This window comes from Salmo trutta, chromosome 24 (genome assembly GCF_901001165.1).
Source record: "Salmo trutta chromosome 24, fSalTru1.1, whole genome shotgun sequence".
Classification (NCBI taxonomy): domain Eukaryota; kingdom Metazoa; phylum Chordata; class Actinopteri; order Salmoniformes; family Salmonidae; genus Salmo; species Salmo trutta.
In genome coordinates, this window is record NC_042980.1 from 40751420 (window position 1) to 40772619 (window position 21200).

The window sequence follows — 21200 nt, forward strand, 5'->3', positions numbered from 1 at the left end:
TAACGTCTTCACTCTACATGAACTCTACACACACCCACACACATGCACACCTGTACACTCATACAGTGCCATTCCACACATACCAGGGAGACGTCCATTTAACATCTTGACTCTGCAGGTACATGCATGTCGGTCTCTAGAGGAGAAATACCTCACGTCTAAATTCTCATTTTTTTTAAGGTCATATTTTCACATCATTTTGAATTGGATTTCCATTCTCTGATTTCACTAACTTGTCCAGTGATTTTTTGTTGTTGTTGACATTTATAAGGTTTACATAGAAAATAAATGTGACCATTGCCGACAGCAACTAAAAAAATTCTACTTTTTCACAAAAACCTACAGTGTCGAATACAAATTTAGTGGATAAAGTGTTTCCATTTCCCGTTTAGGTAAAATGCATATTAATAAATTGCCGACAGCCTATATGTCCTCCCACCTATCTGTTTCATGTCTCAGGTAGCCAGTGAAAGCCTATATGTCCTCCCGCTTATCTATTTCATGTCTCAGGCAGCCAGTGAAAGCCTATATGTCCTCCCACCTATCTGTTTCATGTCTCAGGCAGCCCACGGAAGCCAGCCTGGATGGAATGCAATAGTTAACAAATATTTGCCATATTCAAATAATTCTCATGTATCAACGTATCGCCATGGTGAAACTTGCTGTCCTGTAGATCTGAAATAACAGGATGGTGAAACTTGCTAGCCAAACAGAAAAGCAAGGCGAAGTAATAAAAGGTATACTTGAAATTCAGGACAGTCCTGACTAATTGAAAAATTTTGATTTTGCAAGCAGTAGACAATTAGAATTAAATGTGGAGTGGAGCTTTATAGTGACGTGATGATATCACGTACCCCGCATACCTTCAAAAATATTCAACAATCATAATTTATTAAAAAAACTGTTTCTATCATAATGTTTAACAATAAAGAAAGTCCAACATAACTACAGTGCATTCAGATAGTATTCAGACCCCTTGACTTCTCCCCCAATTGTTACCTTAAAGCCTTATTCTAAAGTTGATGAAATAGTTTTTCCCCTCATAAATCTACACACAATATCTCATAATTACAAAGAAAAACAGGTTTTTAGAAATGTTTGCACATTTATAAAACATAAATAACATAAATATCACATTTGTTGAAACACCTTTGGCAGTGATTACAGCCTCAAGTCTTAAGTATGATGCTACAAGCTTGGCACACATGTATTTGAGGAGTTTCTCCCATTGATCTCTGCAGATCCTCTCAAGCTCTGTCAGGTTGGATGGGGAGCGTCGCAACACAGCTATTTTCAAGTCTCTCCAGAGATTTTCGATTGGGTTCAAGTCCGGGCTACGGCTGGTCCACTCAAGGACATTCAGAGACTTGTCTCGAAGCCACTCGTGCTGTCTTTGCTGTGTGCTTAGGGTCATTGTCCTGTTGGAAAGTAAATATTCACACCAGTCTGAGGTCCTGAGCGCTCTGGAGCAGGTTTTCATCAAGAAACTCTCTGTACTTCACTCCTTTCATCTTTCCCTCAATCCTGACTCTTCTCCCTGTCCCTGCCTCTGAAACACATCCCCACAGCATGATGCTGCCACCACCATGCTTCACCGTAGGGATGGTATTGGATAGGTGATGAGCGTTGCCTGGTTTCCTCCAGATGTGACGCTTGGCATTCAGGGCAAAGAGTTCAATCTTGGTATCATCAGACCAGAGAACTTTGTTTCCCAGAGTGACCTTCGGGTTCTTGGTCCCCTCCCTGACCAAGGTCCTTCTACCCTGATTGCTTAGTTTGGCCGGGTGGCCAGCTCGAGGAAGAGTCTTAGTAGTTCCAAATTTCTTCCATTTAAGAATGATGGAGGCCACTGTGATCTTGGGGACCTTCAATGCTGCAGACATTTGGTACACTTCCCCAGATCTCTGCCTCGACACAATCCTATCTCAGACCTCTACGGACAATTCCTTCGACCTCATGGCTTGGTTTTTGCTCTGATATGCACTTACAACTATGGGACCTTATATAGACAAGTGTGTGCCTTTCCAAATCTTGTCCAATTAATTGAATTTACCACAGGTGGACTCCAATCAAGTTGGAGAAACATCTCAGGGATGATCAATGGAAAGAGGATACACCTGAGTTCAATTTCGAGTCTCATAACAAAGGGTCTGAATAAGTATGTAAATAATGTACAGTATATCTTTTATTGTCACGACTTCCGCCGAAGTCGGCTCCTCTCCTTGTTCGGGCGGCATTCGGCGATCGGCGATCGACGTCACCGGCTTTCTAGCCATCACCGCTCCATTTTTCATATGTCCATTTGTTTTGTCTTGTTCCATACACACCTGGTTTTCATTCCCCAATCAATCTACATGTATTTAGTCCTCTGTCCCCCATCATGTCTTTGTGTGTTATTGTTCATTGTTTATGGTGTATGTTCACGAGCGATACTTTTATAGTTTATGTTCCGTGTTTTTGGGCACTTTTGTCATTTTTTGTGCCTATTGTTGAACGGAATAAAAGTGCGCATGTTTACTCTACTCTGCTCTCCTGCACCTGACTTAACCTCCCTTACACCGCCATAACATTTATTTAAAAAAAAAAACGCTTTGTCATTATGGAGTATTGTGTGTAGATTGATTATATATATCTTTTTAAATTAATTTTAAAATAAGACTGTAACGTAACAAAATGTGGAAAAAGTGGGGTCTAAATACATTCCAAATGCACTGTACCGTATGTTGTTGATCTTTGGAAAATGTATCCTATATCTGCCGTTATTATTACACATGACACAAAGATTTTTTTAAATGTATATATAAATACCGTACCAGTCAAAAGTTTGGACAGACATACTCATACAAGAGTTTTTCTTTATTTTGACTATTTTCTTGTAGAATAATAATAGTGAGGATATCAAAACTATGAAATAACACACACATAATCATGTAGTAACCAAAAAAGTGTTTGATTTTTCAAAGTAGCCACCCTTTGCCTTGATGACAGCTTTGCACACTCTTGGCATTCTCTCAACCAGCTTCACCTGGAATGCTTCTCCAACAGTCTTGAAGGAGTTCCCACATATGCTGAGCACTTGCTGGTTGCTTTTCCTTCACTATGCGGTCCAACTCATCCCAAACCATCTCAATTGGGTTGAGGTTTGATGATTGTTGAGGCCAGGTCGTCTGATGCAGCAGTCCATCACTCTCCTTCTTGGTCAAATAGCCCTTACACAGCCTGGAGGTGTGTTGGGTCATTGTCCTGTTGAAAAACAAAATTATAGTCCCACTAAGCACAAACCAGATGGGATGGCATATTGCTGCAGAATGCTGTGGTAGCCATGCTGGTTAGGTGTGCCTTGAATTCTAAATAAATCACAACAGTGTCACCAGCAAAGCACCCCAACACCATCACACCTTCTCCTCCATGCTTCACGGTGGGAACCACACATGCAGAGATTATCCGTTTACCTACTCTGTGTCTCACAAAGACACGGCTGATGGAACCAAAAATCTCACATTTGGACTCTTTAGACCGAAGGACAGATTTCCACCGGTCTAATGTCCATTCACTTCTTCTTGGTGTCCTTTAGTAGTGGTTTATTTGCATCAATTTGACCATGAAGGCCTGATTCACGCAGTCTCCTCTGAACAGTTGCTGTTGAGATGTGTCTGTTAAATTTATTTGGGCTGCAATTTATGAGGTTCAGTTAACTCTAATGAACTTATCCTCTGCAGCATGGGTAACTCTGGGTCTTCCTTTCCTGTGGCGGTCCTCATGAGATCCAGTTTCATTATAGCGCTTGATGGTTTTTGCGACTGCATTTGAAGAACCGTTCAAAGTTCTTGACATTTTCCGGATTGACTGACCTTCCTGTCTTAAAGTAATGATGGACTGACGTTTCTCTTTGATTATTTGAGCTGCTCTTGCCAAAATATGGACTTTGTCATTTACCAAATAGGGCTATCTTCTGTTTACCACCCCTTCCTTGTCACAACACAACTGATTGGCTCAAACGCATTAAGAAGGAAATAAATTCCACAAATTAACTTTTAACAAGGCACACCTGTTAATTGAAATGTATTCCAGTTGACTACCTCATGAAGCTGCTTGAGAGAATGCCAAGAGTGTTTAAAGTTGTCATCAAGGCGGCAATGGGTGACTACTTTGATGAATCTCAAATATAAAACATATTTTGTTTAATACTTTTTTGGTTACTACATTATTCCATATGTGTTTTGATGTCTTCACTATTATTCTACATTGCAGAAAATAGTAAAAAATAAACAAAAAACTTGAATGAGTAGGTGTGTCCAAACTTTTAACTTGTACTGTACATATGATGTTTAGACATTGTGGACGGTAAGTGCATAGAATATATACTATATCTGAAGAATATGTAGGATAGAATAGTATATGTAAAACAATAGTTGAATAGGATGGACTTGACTAGAATACAGTACTGTATATACAGATCTAAAAGTTTAGTTATTCATTCTGTGCGGTTAAGATTAGGGCCATGGTTTTGGGAAAGCATACGACTAAATAATTTTCAAAATGTGCTGGTTCCATTTAGTATCATCAAATACTCTCCCTGCTTACTGGAGAATTGGGATTGCCGTTACACAGTGGTCTAAACTGCGGGCTGTGAGTTCGAGCCCAGTGCTGTCCCATCGGTTTATTTTGAGGAATTCATATATCGATGTTCTCAGCCCCTTATGAAACATCTAAAATCGAAGATTGTTTCTGGTGACCAGGCTGCTTTTTGCGTCGTTGCTTTGGTTGAATAAAGCTGAGTCAATGGAAACCTGCCTATTGTCACACTATATCCATCCACTGCCTGCCAGTGTCAGAGAGCATGACAGCATGTGAAAGCGGCTTCTGACTTCACACAATTGTTAGTTAATGGTAAAGAGAATGAATGCATTTTGGAAATGCCATTAATGCAGGCATTTTCTTTCTTACTTTTTTAAAACTCTGCATTGTTGATTAAGAGCTAGTAAATAAGCACTTCATGGTAAGGTCTAGACTTGTTGTTTTCGGCGCATGTGACAAATAAAATGTGATTTAGTTTCAATTGAAAAAAAACTGTTGCCTTCTGTATTGTGATCTTCTTTATAAAAACACACCAGAGGTCATGACTCCATAGATCAGTGTGCGTGGGATGGTCCATATTCCAGTCCCTGTTATCATCATAGGACTTTATGGCCAGGGACCTGTGTGAAGTAGGCCGCACTGATAAGACCAGAAATGTTACTGCATGAGGGGGACCCACGTGTCGTTTGGCCCCAATTGATGGGAATCGATCGGAACATCAAAGATTCAACGCCGACCGGAGACATTGAAGCGTCGGAAATGGCTTCCCAAACACGTGCTGCTAATGCTCTCTGGACTTGAGTTGCTAGCTGCTGTAGAATGTCAGACTCCAGGCTGGAAGTCTAACTGCCGAGTCACTGACTTTGAGTAACAGGGTTGAGTAACCTAGTAGTCAATGTCACCATAGGGACACTGTAGAGTACACAGACCACAGCTCATGGCGTACTACGCCATTAACTTGGACACTGTGTTAACCAGTAATGTCTACATACGTATCTCTATGGATGGCAGAGACACGGACACTGCATGGGGTAGAAGACACAAAGGACATTTCAGAAGATCAAGCATGGTTCCAACAGCTATATGGTGGAGGTGGAGCCAGGACAGTTCAGCACAGCTTTGCAGCTTGTCTCAGTTCAGCTCAGCCAAGCTCAGAAGCATGAAGGGTAGTTTCCCCCCCCCCCCTTAGTTCACCTTTATTTACAACTAGGTCAGGTCCTATTCCCCCACCACCTTGTAAAGCCCAGGATTAATGAAACTGGAAGAAGAATTCCGGAACCATGAACTTTCCTTTTGAAATAGAATCCCATTGTCTTTCTAGAATCCCATTAACTTTCTAAAATCCCATTGGCTTTCTAGGATCATAACACTTCTTCATATTCCACCACGGTGCATTACAAGGGAAACCACTTGTATGGAACTTGATATCTGCGACGGAGAGTAAGCGATACATTAGCGAGACGTCGTATCCATTCTGAAGTCGTGTGCATCACAGGAGGTAGCTGAGTAGAAGACGGCTCATAATAATGGCCGGAACAGAGCAAATGGAATGAAATCAAATCAAACTTTATTTATCACGTTCGCCGAATACAACAGGTACACCTTACAGTGAAATGCTTACTTACAGGCTCCAACCAACAGTGCAATTAAAAAAAAGGGATTAGGTGAACAATAGGTAAGTAAAGAAATAAAAACAACTGTAAAAAGGTAGTAAAAAATAACAGTAGCGAGGCTATATACAGTAGCGAGGCTATAAAGTAGCGAGGCTATATACAGGCACCGGTTAGTCGGGCTGATTGAGGTAGTATGTACATGTAGATATGGTTAAGGTGACTATGCATATATGACAAACAGAGAATAACAGAAGCGTAAAAGACGGGTTGGCGGGTGGTGGGTGGCGGGACACAATGCAGATATCCCGGATAGCCAATGTGCGGGGGCACTGGTTGGTCGGGCTAATTGAGGTAGTATGTACATGAATGTATAGTTAAAGTGACTATGCATACACGATAAACAGAGAGTAGCAGCAGCGTAAAAAGAGGGTTTGGGTGGGGGGGGGCACACAATGCAAATAGTCCGGGTAGCCATTTGATTACCTGTTCAGGAGTCTTATGGCTTGGGGATAAAAACTGTTGAGAAGCCTTTTTGTCCTAGACTTGGCACTCCGGTACCACTTGCCATGCAGTAGCAGAGAGAACAGTCTATGAATGGGGTGGCTGGGGTCTTTGACAATTTTTAGGGCCTTCCTCTGACCCCGCCTGGTGTAGAGGTCCTGGATGGCAGGCAGCTTAGCCCCAGTGATGTACTGGACCGTACGCATTACCCTCTGTAGTGCCTTGCGGTTGGAGGCCGAGCAGTTACCGTACCAGGCAGTGATGCAACCAGTCAGGATGCTCTCGATGGTGCAACTGTAGAACCTTTTGAGGATCTGAGGACCCATGCCAAGTCTTTTTAGTTTCCTGAGGTGGAATAGGCTTTGTCGTGCCCTCTTCATGATTGTCTTGGTGTGTTTGGACCATTCTAGTTTGTTGGTGATGTGGACACCAAGGAACTTGAAGCTCTCAACCTGCTACACTACAGCCCGTCGATGAGAATGGGGGCGTGCTCGGTCCTCCTTTTCCTGTAGTCCACAATCATCTCCTTAGTCTTGGTTATGTTGAGGGATAGGTTATTATTCTGGAACCACCTGACCAGGTCTCTGACCTCCTCCCTATAGGCTCTCGTTGTTGTCGGTGATCAGGCCTACCGCTGTTGTATCGTCTGCAAACTTAATGATGGTGTTGGAGTCGTGCCTGGCCGTGCAGTTGTGGGTGAACAGGGAATACAGGAGGGGACTGAGCACGCACCCCTGAGAGGCTCCAATGTTGAGGATGATGTCAGATGTGTTGCTACCTACCCTCACCACCTGGGTGCGGCCCGTCAGGAAGTCCAGGATCCAGTTGCAGAGGTAGGTGTTTAGTCCTAGGATCCTTAGCTTAGTGATGAGCTTTCAGGGTACTATGGCATTGAACGCTGAGCTGTAGTCAATGAATAGTATTTTCACGTAGGTGTTCCTTTTGTCCAGGTGGGAAAGGGCAGTGTGGAGTACAATAGAGATTGCATCATCTGTGGATCTGTTTGGGCGGTATGCAAATTGGAGTGGGTCTAGGGTTTCTGGGAACATGACGTTGATGTGAGTCATTACCAGCCTTTCAAAGCACTTCATGGCTACATACGTGAGTTCTACGGATCTGTAGTCATTTAGACAGGTTTCCTTCGTGTTCTTGGACACAGGGTCTATGGTGGTCTGCTTGAAACATGTTGGTATTACAGACTCAATCAGGGACATGTTGAAAATGTCAGTGAAGACACCTGCCGTGGTCAGCACATGCCCGGACCACACGTGGCATCAAACACCTGGAAACCATTTGTTTGATGTGTTTCATACCATTCCTCTGATTCTGCTCTAGTCATTACCACTAGCCCATTCTCCCCAATGAAGGTGCCATCAACCTCCTGTGGTGTGAATAGCTAGGTCTGAAGAACTGGAGTCCAGTGCGTTATGGGAAGCTGGTGTCAGATTCACTGTTTAGTGAATGACATGTACATCAACCTCACAAGTGAGATCAGGTGATGGTGTTTGTCTATCTTTTGTTTTGAGAATCAATGTAATGAAGACAGTTTTTCTCATCTAAAGGAGGAGGAGTTATTACCCTCTGGGAAATGTGATAGGGAGGCCAGTGGCAGAGGATGTGTGTACATGTGTAACAGATAAGAATTTGTAACCTCACTCCTCAGCCTGAAATATCGCTACTCACGTTGCTGGATTGCTAGCTTTTCAGAGGTGCGACTGAGAAGAATGTTTCAGGAGGGCGGCCAGGTGTATTTGTGAGGTCCAGGGTTCTAGTATTGGGTTCTGGTCTCGGGTTCTGGTCTTGGGTTCTAGTCTCGGGTACTAGTATCGGGTTCTAGTATCAGGTTAAAGTATTAGGTTCTAGTGTCGGGTTAAAGAATTAGGTTCTAGTATCGGGTTCTAGTATCAGGTTCTAGTATCGAGTTCTAGTCTCGGTGCGAAGTAGATAGGGACGAAGTGGTTTGCGGCTAAGCAAGCACAGTGACGTACGCTACGTGTGTGTGTGTGTTTGTGTGTGTGTGTTTGTGTGTGTGTGTGTTCGTGTGTGTGTGTTCGTGTGTGTGTTCGTGTGTGTGTGTGTTTATGTGTGTGTGTTTATGTGTGTGTGTGTGTTCGTGTTCGTGTGTGTGTTCATGTGTGTGTGTGTTCTTGTGTGTGTGTGTTCGTGTGTGTGTGTGTTTGTGTGTGTGTTTGTGTGTGTGTTTATGTGTGTGTTTATGTGTGTGCGTTTATGTGTGTGTGTGTGTTCGTGTGTGTGTTCATGTGTGTATGTGTGAGTTCATGTGTGTGTGTGTTCGTGTGTGTGTGTGTGTGTGTTTGTGTGTGTGTTTATGTGTGTGTGTGTGTGTGTGTGTGTGTGTGTGTGTGTGTGTGTGTGTGTGTGTGTGTGTGTGTGTGTGTGTGTGTGTGTGTGTGTGTGTGTGTGTGTGTGTGTGTGTGTGTGTGTATGTGTGTCCAGAGTAGAGTTGATTCTGTTGGCTTTGTGGTTGACCAGATGACGTCTGCTTCTGTCTGAGTCACAACACCAGCCTGCGTAACGCCTGCCTAACTCCACTTTGTCTGCGTGTGTCTACGTCTGCGCTACTGTTCAGCCCTGGCATTTGTGTGAGAGTGTGTGTCTAAACAGCCGTGGTCCATAATCATTCGGACCACACTAAGGTAAATAATAGTAGCCTGCGTATCAGAGGTATGTCGTCTCGTGATTCACACCAGATTAACGTGTGTGTGTGTGTGTGTGTGTGTATCACAGTTGTGACAAATGTAGATCTGCTTTAATATTGCAGATAGATTGTGTCTTCTATCAGTGTAATTGTCTGCTTCATTTACAGTACCCCATATACATTTATGGATAAATATAGATATTTTTTTCAAATATTTTTCCTTTATAATTTTCCCCTACCACCCCTCCCCTATTTGGAGTTAACTAATGGACAACATCACTCAGGCTTCTACTTCCAGCTTAAACATACTATATACATTTTACAATAGTTGTCTTGTGTTTGTTTTTAGTCCCATCCTTCAGCTACCCTCAACCCCTCCCATTTACAGTATCTGTCACGACTTCCGACTAAGTCGGTCCCTCTCCTTGTTCGGGCGGCGGTCGGCGGTCGACGTCACCGGCTTTCTAGCCACCGCCGATCCACTTTGAATTTTTCATTTGTTCTGTCTTTGTCCTACACACCTGGCTTCACTCAACCAATTACTTGTTTATTATTGAATTCTCTGTTCCCCATGTTGTGTTTGTGAGTGATTGATTATTGTAATTCGGTCCATCTTTGTGGGCTTGTGATGTTACTTTGTATATTTGTCTTTTTTGAGTAAAGTACATTGACTACTCATATCTGCTGTCCTGTGCCTGACTCTCTACACCAGCTTCACACAGGACCTTTACAGAATCACACACCCAAAGAATGGAGTCAACAGGAGCAGACACCCTCCCTGTTGCAGTGGAGGAGCGTGTTCAGCAGCACCCGACCATGTTGCAACGTCTGGGCACCGCCATAGATTGCGTTCTGCAGACGATGGATCATTGGGAGAGAGGAGGAGGTTTTCCAGCGCCTCCACCAGCTCCACTACAGCAGGTCCCACTGTCCACCCCTCGTTCACCCGGTCCCAGCGGGATTCGATTCACGCTCCCGAGGGAGTATGATGGAATGGCTGCCGGATGCCAGGGGTTTCTACTCCAGCTGGAGCTCTACCTGGCGACCGTCCACCCGGCTCCTTCGGAGCGTGAAAGCGTGTCCGCCCTCATCTCCTGCCTCTCAGGCAAAGCCTTGGAGTGGGCCAACGCCGTATGGAGTGAGGGAGATGCGGCGTTGGACCATTATGCAGAGGTGAACGTCTGTTTCACCTGAGGCAGGGGACAAGGAGTGCGCAGGATTTCGCCTTGGACTTCTGGACCCTGGCCACCAGTGCGGGATGGAACGACAGGGCCCTGATAGATCACTACCGGTGCAGTCTGCGTGAGGAAATCCGTCGGGAGTTGGCCTGCTAAGACACCACCCTCACATTGGACCAGCTGGTGGACCTGTCCATCCGGCTGGATAACCTGCTGACTGCCCATGGACGTCCGGATCGGGGCCTGTTAGTTCCATCCCCCAGCACCTACGCTCCGATGCCCATGGAGCTGGGAGGTGCTGCACTTAGGGCGACCGGTGGAGGGGCCATTTCCTGCACCATCTGTGGCCGCAGAGGGCACACTGCTGGTCGGTGCTGGGGGGGGTTCCTCAAGGAGTCGAGGCAGCAGGCAGGGTACTATCGTGTCACCCCAGGTGAGTCGGCACCAGGCTCACCCAGAGCCCCCTGTTGCTCATATGTATGTGTTTATTTAATTTCCTGAGTTTTCCCTGCATTCCCAGCATAAGGCGCTAGTAGATTCAGGCGCAGCTGGGAATTTTATTGACTGTTCATTTGCCCATAGTTTAGGGATCCCCCTTGTTCCTGTGGATCTGCCCTTCCCTGTGCATGCCCTGATTAGGGAGGCCACCGCTCCACTAGACATGGTTACACAGGAGGGTCATAAGGAGAGAATCAGTCTTTTCCTTATTGATTCTCCTGCATTTCCCGTGGTTCTGGGCTTACCCTGGTTGGCCTGTCATGACCCCACTATTTCGTGGAAACAGAGGGCTCTCAAGGGGTGGTCACGAGAGTGCTCAGGGAGGTGTGTGGGGTTTCGATCGGTGCGACTACGGTGGAAAGTCCAGACCAGGTCTCCACCGTGATCATCCCCTCAGAATATGCCAATTTGGCTTTCGCCTTCTGTAAGAAGAGGGCGACTAAATAACCACCTCATCTAGGGGGGGATTGTGCGATAAATCTCCTGGTAGACGCAGCCCTTCCCAGGAGTCACATGTATCTTCTGTCACAGGAGGAGACGGTGGCTATGAAACATATGTCTCCGAATCCCTGGGGCAGGGATACATTCGGCCCTCCACTTCCCCTGCCTCCTCGACTTTCTTTTCTGTGAAGAACAATGGGGTCTGCACCCGTGTATTGACTATCGAGGGATCAATCAGATCACTGTGTGGTACAGATACCCGCTGCCTCTCATCGCCAGTGCGATCGAGTCAATGCACGGCGCACACTTCTTCACAAAATTGGATCTCAGGAGTGCTTACAACCTGGTGCGTATCCGGGAGGGGGACGAGTGGAAGATGGCATTTAGTACCACCTCAGGGCACTATGAGTACCTCGTCATGCCATACAGGTTGATGAATGCTCCATCAGTCTTCCAGGCCTTTGTTGATGAAATTTTCCGGGACCTGCACGGGCAGGGTGTAGTGGTGTATATCGACAACATTGTGAGCATGTGTCCCTGGTGCGCAGGGTGCTTGGTCAACTGTTGGAGCATGACCTGTACGTCAAGGCTGAGAAACCTATTCAGTATCTCTGAACACCATCCAGTTTTGCCATATATTTTTCAACTGTGCTGTGACGTTTCACAAAAGTTCTCAACCTCTCTATTCTCATTCTTTCGATTACTGTGCGGATTGTAAATTAAAGATAATACTTTTTGCTAAGAGTATTAATATGTTATTGATCGATTGACTATGACTTTTCAGATCACCCAGCAGTGTTATTTGCAGTGTTAGCTCCACTTTAATGCTGCAATTGGTCAGCCATTCCTGAACCTGTGACCGAAAACAAGCCACACATAGACAGTACAAACACAAATGATCTAATGATTCTGCCTCTTCGCAGAACATTCTGCAGAGCTGGGATGGTTGTATCCCCATATATATAACATTCTATTGGTTGCAATAATTTGTCATAATAATTTTAATTGAAAAACGCAAAGTTATGAGTCTGATGTCGTTTTGTGGATCAGTTCATTTATTTAACCTTTATTTAACCAGGTAGGCCAGTTGAGAACAAGTTCTCATTTACAACTGCGACCTGGCCAAGATAAAGCAAAGCAGTGCGACACAAGCAACAACACAGAGTTACACATGGAATAAACAAACGTACAGTCAGTAACACAATATAAAAAGTCTATATACAGTGTGTGCAAATGGCGTAAGGAGGTAAGGCAATAAATAGGCCATAGAAGCGAAGTAATTACAATCTAGAAAATTAACATTGGAGTGATAGATGTGCAGATGATGATGTGCAAGTAGAGATAATGGTGTGCAAAAGAACAAAAAATGTAATAAAAACAATATGGGGATGAGGTAGGTAGATTGGACGGGCTATTTACCTATGGGCTGTGTACAACTGCAGTGATCGGTAAGCTGCTCAGATAGCTGATGCTTAAAGTTAGAGAGGGAGATATAAGTCTCCAACTCAGCGATTTTTGCAATTCATTCCAGTCATTGGCAGCAGAGAACTGTAAGGAAAGGCGGCTAAAGGAGGTGTTGGCTTTGGGGATGACCAGTGAGATATACCTGCTGGAGCGTGTGCCACGGGTGGGAGTTGTTATGGTGACCAGTGAGCTGAGATAAGGCGGAGCTTTACCTAGCAAAGACTAGGTAAAGCTAGAAGTCGAGGATCGCCGAAGTCGAGGATTGGTAGGATAGTCTGCAGCTTGAATGAAAGATGCTTTGTTGCGATCTATAATCGGCGAAAAGCCGATTATAGATTTCATTTTGGATTGGAGATGTTTAATATGGGTCTGGAAGGAGAGTTTACAGTCTAGCCAGACACCTAGGTATTTGTAGTTGTCCACATATTCTAGTCAGCTCCGTCCAGAGTAGGGATGCTAGTCGGGCGGGCGGGTGCGGGCAGCGATCAGTTGAAAAGCATGCATTTAGTTTTACTAGCATTTAAGAGCAGTTGGAGGCCACGGAAGTAGTGTTGTATGGCATTGAAGCTCATTTGGAGGTTTGTTAACACAGTGTCCAAAGAAGGGCCAGATGTATACAGAATGGGGTGGCAGTGTAGCCTAGTGGTTAGAGCATTGGACTAGTAACCAAAAGGTTACAAGTTCGAGCTGACAAGGTACAAATCTATCGTTCTGCCACTGAGCAAGGCAGTTAACCCAGCTCAGGGATTCGAACTTGTAACCTTTTGGTTACTAGTCCAATGCTCTAACCACTAGGCTACACTGCCACCCCACATTTAAGTTCAGATAGCTGGCCGCTAGACTAATTTACCAATCCAAAAAAATGATATCTGACATTGTCTAATTGGTGACTATCAGACAATGACATAGGAGAAAAACTGCTGATGCACAACCAAATTTCGAAATTGCACCTTGTGTATTCTGCTATTCTAACTTGCAAGACTAAGTTGAGACCCCGAATGAGTTGACTGCTGTTGTTGAAAATAAGAATTTGTTGTTATTTAACTTGCCAGAACATCCTAGCTGACCCCTTTAATTTCATGAGGTGAAGGTAAATCTAGGCAAGTTAAATAAGGTAAAAACATTTTTTTATAGAATTGCATAATCTTCTGTCCTCCATACGGTAACATTTACTTTAAAACTCCCATCAAAGTTCCCCAACCCTGCTCTACAAACTATCAGTAACATTTCAACTAACTATTTACTAATCCTAGATATAACCTTAACCCTAAACGTAACCCCTACGCGAACCTGTATTCTAAACCTAACCCTGACTGTAGCCTTAGCAAGAAGTTTCTTATCAACAGATGGTTTGTTGATAGTACAATATGACCTTCTACAGATTGACTTTCCGGACTATCCAAATAAAGTGTGACAAAGAAAATGTGTCATTAAAACCACAAGAAAACTTAAATAATGTTCAGAGAACATTAAAGGAATGTTATTTAAAAACATACATTCAGTTTTCAGCATCAACAAAACTCTCTCTATCATCTATCTTGTTAAGTGTGTTCAGGTGTGTTCGCTGCACCCACTAATTGGACACACCTGATCTTAATGAGTGCTTGTTTCCTTTGAAATTAGGTCTGTTTGAATAGACAAAATGAACAGCTATGTACAACTAAAAAAATATGGCATGTTAGGTCCATCCTGGTGGTGCAGTGGACTAATTCCATGACAGAGAACAGAAAATTATAGGTTTGAATCTCACAGATGCTGTGTCACAATTAAAATAAATGGTTGTATGATTAATAATGGCAAAATTAATGTCCATATGTGACCCGATTCAGGAAACTAGGCCTATGTCCCAAGTCACAACCTTACAGGAGAGACGTTTGAATGTAAAAAAACAACAGTTTTTTAATCAAAATGCGTTTTTGGCCAGAAATGCCTTCTCGAACATATGAACTATCATGTGTCTCAATAGCAAACTTGTATGCCATCTGTAAATATGAATAAAATTGTTAAGTTACGAGACTTGTTGGTTAAGCCACAGAAAAAGCCAGCAACCTTCCTACTAGCCATGAGTGGCTGACATAATGAGTGGGCTGGACCGGCAGAGAGAGAAGTTTGGATTGGCCTGCCATATAGAAGGCTTCTGTCTATTTGAGCCGGTCAGTCTGTGTTGCTAATCCTGTCGAATGCAGCTTGTATTTAATGTATTGTGTAGTGAAGCTGCATAAGTGTTGTTCTCCACTTTCTGGAGGATCACGTTTTGAAATCAGTGGAATTAAAATATGATAGCTAATCGAATATAAACTTTATTGTCCATCCAGGATGAACATTTTTCTTTGGCATCACCATCCATTAAAATAATCACATACACATACATTCTCACATCATACACATTTAAACCAGTCAGTCCATCATGTTGTATACTAACAACGTAGAGGACATTCATACATTCACTCAAAACAGACCGCTGTCCCAACTGCCCTAGATAGATAAGTACATTTACCTGTACAATTTACTTTGCATTTAGTAGTCCAATAGCACAAGGAACAAATGAATGTTTGAACACGTTCTTCTTGGCCATGGGCATTCTGAAGCTCCGGCCAGAGGGAAGCCTCTCGAACTGATGGCGTAGAGGGTGGGAAGGGTCGCCAACGACAGCCAGTGCCTTCTTTTTGGTTGCCTTGTGGAATAGAATGCTCAAATGTGCCTTGCTGGCTGTGTTTACTATTCTGATCAGTTTGCTTTTGCTCCTCACGCTCAGATTACCATATCAGACTGTCCTATTGAATGTGAGGAAGCTCTCCACCAAGCTGCTGTACACCCTCTCCAGAACATCCTAGCTGACCCCAAACCCTTTTCATTTCATGATTAAGAACAGGTGTTGGCTTGCTTTAAAAAAAAATACAGTCTGCATTCTCTGAAAAACTCAGCATGTTATCAATTTGTGTCCCTAGGTATTTAAAACACTCAACCACCTCCACAGGTTGGTCGTTCAGGAAGAGGGGTTGGGACATTGGTAAGTTGTTGCCAGTGATGATCAGATCCTTTGCCTTTTCCACATGTGGAGGGTACTTAACCGGCACCATTCTTGGAGGTTGTTGGTCTGTATAAAATAGTTCTTCCCATCTGAGGTAGCATCTTTAAAACCTCTTTGGGCTAGGGGGCAGTATTTTCACATCTGGAAGAAAAGTCTGCCCAAAGTAAACTGGCGGCTACTCAGGCCCAGAAGCTAGGATATGCATATTATTAGTAGATTTGGATAGAAAACACTCTAAAGTTTCTAAAACTATTTGAATAATGTCTGTGAGTATAACAGAACTGATTTGGCAGGCAAAACCCCGAGCACAATGCTTCCAGGGAAACATTTTTTTGAGCTCAATCTGTTTTCCATTAGTTTTCTATGACAATCCATTTTTAATAGAAATATGCTTGCAGTTCCTATGGCTTCCACTAGATGTCAACAGTCTTTAGAAATTGGTTGATGTTTTTCCTTTGAAGAAGTAGCCCTTTCCTTTCTGAGTGTAGAGCCAAGTGTACTTTTTTGTTTGGGCGTGCGACCTCGAACTCGCTCCACTTTCATTTTATCCACTATTGAACACAGTATATTCCCTCTTAAATCTTATCGATTAATTACGTTTTAAAATACCTAAAGTTGGATTAGGAAAGTTGTTTGAAATGTTTGGACAAAGTTTACATGTAACTTATTAGATACTTTGTAGGCATGTTGGGTGAGTTGGAACCGGTGTTATTCTGAATCAAACGCGCCAATTAAATGGACATTTTGGGGATATAAAGAAACAATTTATCGAACAAAAGGACCATTTGTGATGTTTATGGGACATTTTGGAGTGCCAACAGAAGAAGATCTTCAAAGGTAAGGCATGAATTATATAGTTATTTCTGACTTTTGTGTAGCACCTGCCTGGTTGAAATCTGATTTTCATGTGTTGGTATGCTGGGCGCTGTCCTCAGATAATCGCATGGTCTGCTTTTGCCGTAAAGCTTTTTTGAAATCTGACACTGCGGTTGGATTAACAAGAAGTTAATCTTTAAACCGATGTATAACACTAGTATGCTTTATGAATTCTTATTATGAGTATTTCTGTTTTTGAATTTGGCACGCTGCAATTTCACTGGGTGTTGTCAAATCGATCCCGCTAAAGGGATTGGCGCGAAGGGATCCATATGAAGTTAACCTGTTGGGGCTAGGGGGCAGTATTTGCACGGCAGGATAAAAAAACGTACCCGATTTAAACTGGTTACTACTCTTGCCCAGAAATGAGAATATGCATATACTTAGTAGATTTGGATAGAAAACACTCTAAAGTTTCTAAAACTGTTTGAATGGTGTCTGTGAGTATAACATAACTCATATGGCAGGCCAAAACCTGAGAAGATTCCATACAGGAATCGCCCTGTCTGACAATTTGTTATCCTTCTGTTGCATCTCTATCGAAAATACAGCATATCTGCTGTAACGTGACATTTTCTAAGGCTTCCATTGGCTCTCAGAAGGCGCCAGAAAGTGGAATGATGTGTCTCCTGTCTCTGGGCGAAGAACAGCAGGAGAATTTGTGAGTGGTCAGGCTGGGAACAGTGACACTGGAGATGCGCATTCATGAGAATTCTGCATTTTTTTCTTTCAGCCTTTGAATGAATACAACATCGCCCGGTTGGAATATTATCGCTATTTTACGAGAAAAATAGCATAAAAAATGATTTTAAACAGCGTTTGACATGCTTCGAAGTACTGTAATGGAAATTTTGAATTTTTTTGTCATGAAATACGCTCGCGGGTCACCCTTCAGATAGTGACCTGAACGCACAAACAAAACGGAGCTATTTGAATATAACTATGGATTATTTGGAACCAAAACAACATTTGTTGTTGAAGTAGAAGTCCTGAGTTTTGTAAATCTGAGTTTAGTGAGCACCAAACTTGGTGGTTGTCAAATTAGCTAGCCTGTGATGGCCGGGCTATCTATTTCGGGCTATTGTCCGATTTCAAAAAGGCTTTACAACGAAAGCAAAACATTACATTATGCCAGGAGAGTACCCAGCCAGAAATAATCACACACCCATTTTTCAAGCTAGCATATATGTCACAAAAACTAAAACCACAGCTAAATGCAGCACTAACCTTTGATGATCTTCATCAGATGACACTCCTAGGACATTATGTTATACAATACATGCATGTTTTCATATTTCTATCAAAAACCAGCGTTTTACATTAGCATGTTTTGTTCAGAACTAGCATACCCACCGAAAACTTCTGGTGAATTTACTAAATTACTCACGATAAACGTTGACAAAAAACAAAGGCTAACACGCAAGCGCAATTCGAGACACAAAAAGTCTAAATGTTCCATTACCGTACTTAGAAGCATGTCAAACGCTGACTAAAATCAATCTTTATGGTATTTTAACGTAAAATTGCGATAATATTCCAACCGGACAATAGCGTATTCATTCAAGGAGAAAAAAATGAACAGTGTGCTCGCGGGAACGCGCAAATCCAATCCCTTTGTTGCCAGGCAGGCCACTCATTGACTGAGCTCCAATTATCTGCCCAGTGACAGCAGAATGCTCAAACGTCTTTCTGAAGGCTTTAGACAGCCAATGGAAGCCTTAGGAAGTGCAACGTAACCCCACAGATACTGTAGCTTTGAAAGGGACTAGAAAGAAGAACTACAATTCTCAGATCCTCCACTTCCTGGTTTACTTTTACTCAGGTTTTTGCCTGCCATATGAGTTCTGTTATACTCACAGACACCATTCAAACAGTTTTAGAAACTTCAGAGTGATTTATATCCAAATCTACGAATAATATGCATATTCTAGTTTCTGGGAAAGAGTAGTAACCAGTTTAATTTGGGTACGTTTTTCATCCGGCCGTGAAAATACTGCCCCCTACACCTCAACAGGTTAAGCCATTTTCCCACAACTTGGAAGTATGGTTGGGGTCATTGTCCATTTGGAAGATCCAGTTGCGACCAAGCTTTAACTTCCTGAGTAATGTCTTGAGATCTTGCTTCAATATATCCACATAATTTTCCTTCCTCATAATTTCCCTTCCTTTTGTGAAGTGCACCAGTCCCTCCTGTAGCAAATCACCCCCACAACATGATGCTGCCACCCCCGTGCTTCACGGTTGGAATGGCGTTCTTCGGCTTGCGAACGTCCCCCTTTTTCCTACAAACATAACGATGGTCATTATGGCCAAACAGTTCTATTTTTGTTTCATCAAACCAGAGGTCATTTCTCCAAAAAGTACAATCTTTGTCCCCATGTGCAGTTGCAAACCATAGTCTGGCTTTTTTATGGCGGTTTTGGAGCAGTGGCTTCTTCCTTGCTGAGCGGCCTTCAGGTTATGTCGATATAGGACTCATTTTACTGTGGATATAGATACTTTTGTACCTGTTTCCTCCAGCATCTTCACAAGGTCCTCTGCTGTTCTAGGCTTGATTTGCACTTTTAGCACCAAAGTACGTTCATCTCTAGGAGACAGAACACGTCTCCTTCCTGAGCGGTATGATGGCTGCGTGGTCCCATGGTGTTTATACTTGCGTAGTAATGTTTGAACAGATGAACGTGGTACCTTCAGGCGTTTGGAAATTGCTTGAAAGGATGAACCAGACGTGTGGAGGTCTACCATTTTTTTCTGAGTTTTAGGCTGATATCTTTTGATTTTCTCATGATATCAACAATTGTTGGAAAAATTACTTGTGTCATGCACAAAGTACGTGTCCTAACCAACTTGCCAAAACTATAGTTTGTTAACAATAATTTGTGGAGTGGTTGAAATCGAGTTTTAATGATTCCAACCTAAGTGTATGTAAACTTCCGACTTCAACTGTACACCTGTTCTGAAAGGCACACCACTAAGCAAGGGGAACCATCAAGCAAGCGGCAATATGAAGACCAAGGAGCTCTTCAAACAGGTCAAGGACAATGCTGTGGAGAAGTACAGATCAGGGTTGGGTTATATAAAAGTATTACAAACTTTGAACATCCCATGGATCACAATTAAATCCGTTTTTTAAAAATTGAAAGAATATGGCACCACACCAAACCTGCCAAGAGAGGGCCGCCCACCAAAACTCATGGACCAGGCAAGGTGGGCATTAATCAGAGAGGGAACAAAGAGACCAAAGATAACCATGAAGGAGCTGCAATGCTCCACAGCGGAGATTGGAGAATCTGTCCATAGGACCACTTTAAGCCGTACACTCCACAGAGCTGGGCTTTACGGAACAGTGACCAGAAAAAAGCCACTGCTTAAAGAAAAAAATAAGCAAACACGTTTGGTGTTTGCCAAAAGGCATGTGGGAGACTTCCCAAACATATGGAAGAATGTACTCTTGTCAGATGAGACTAAAATGAAGCTTTTTGGCCATCAAGGAAAATGCTATGTCTGGCGCAAACCCAACACCTCCCATCACCCCGAGAATACCATCCCCACAGTGAAGCATGGTGGTGGCAGCATCATGCTGTGGGGTTGATTTTCTTTGGCAGGGACTGGGAAACTGGTCAGAATTGAAGGAATGATGGATGACACCAAATACAGGGGGATTCTTAAAGGAAACCTGTTTCAGTCTCCAGAGACTGGGACGGAGGTTAACCTTCCAGCAGAACAATGACCCTAAGCATACTGCTAAAACAACACTTGAGTAGTTTAAGGGGAAACGTTTAGATGTCTTGGAATGGCTGAGTCAAAACCCAGACCTTAATCCAATTGAGATTCTGTGGGATGACTTAAATATTGCTGTACACCAGCAGAACCCATTCAACTTGAAGGAGCTGGAGCAGTTTTGCCTTGAAGAATGGGCAAAAATTCCAGTTGCTATATGTGCCAAGCTTATAGACACATACCCCAAGAGAAATGCAGCTGTAATTGCTGCAAAAGGTGGCTCTACAAAGTAATGACTTTGGGCGGGTTGGGAGGGGGGGGGGGGGGTATGCATGCTCAAGAATTCAGTTGTTTTGTCTTATTTCTTGATTGTTTCACAATAAAAAATATTTTGGATCTTCAAAGTGGTAGGCATGTTGTGAAAGTGAAATGATACAACCCCCCCAAAATCAATTTTAATTACAGGTTGTAAGACAGCAAAATAGGAAAAATGCCAGTGGAAGTGAATACTTTCGCAAGCCACTGTATATACCAAAACATTCAAAGGCCATTTTCTCAAAAGTAAGTTTACAAGTTTGTCAACTTTCAAAGCAGAATTACTTTCCCATTGTTCCTCAAAAATGCAGTGTACAATATACCAT

At 43.0% G+C, this 21200-nt stretch overlaps 1 long non-coding RNA gene across 2 annotated transcripts in view; it reads left to right on the forward strand.

Moving 5' to 3' along the window:
• Positions 1–9204: 9204 nt before the first annotated feature.
• LOC115161314 (uncharacterized) overlaps positions 9205–21200 on the forward strand; it is a 61344-nt gene continuing 49348 nt past the window's right edge. For both annotated transcript variants that reach the window (XR_003869234.1, XR_003869233.1), the window contains exon 1: positions 9205–9349. This is a non-coding gene — a long non-coding RNA (uncharacterized LOC115161314). The remainder of the gene's footprint in view (positions 9350–21200) is intronic.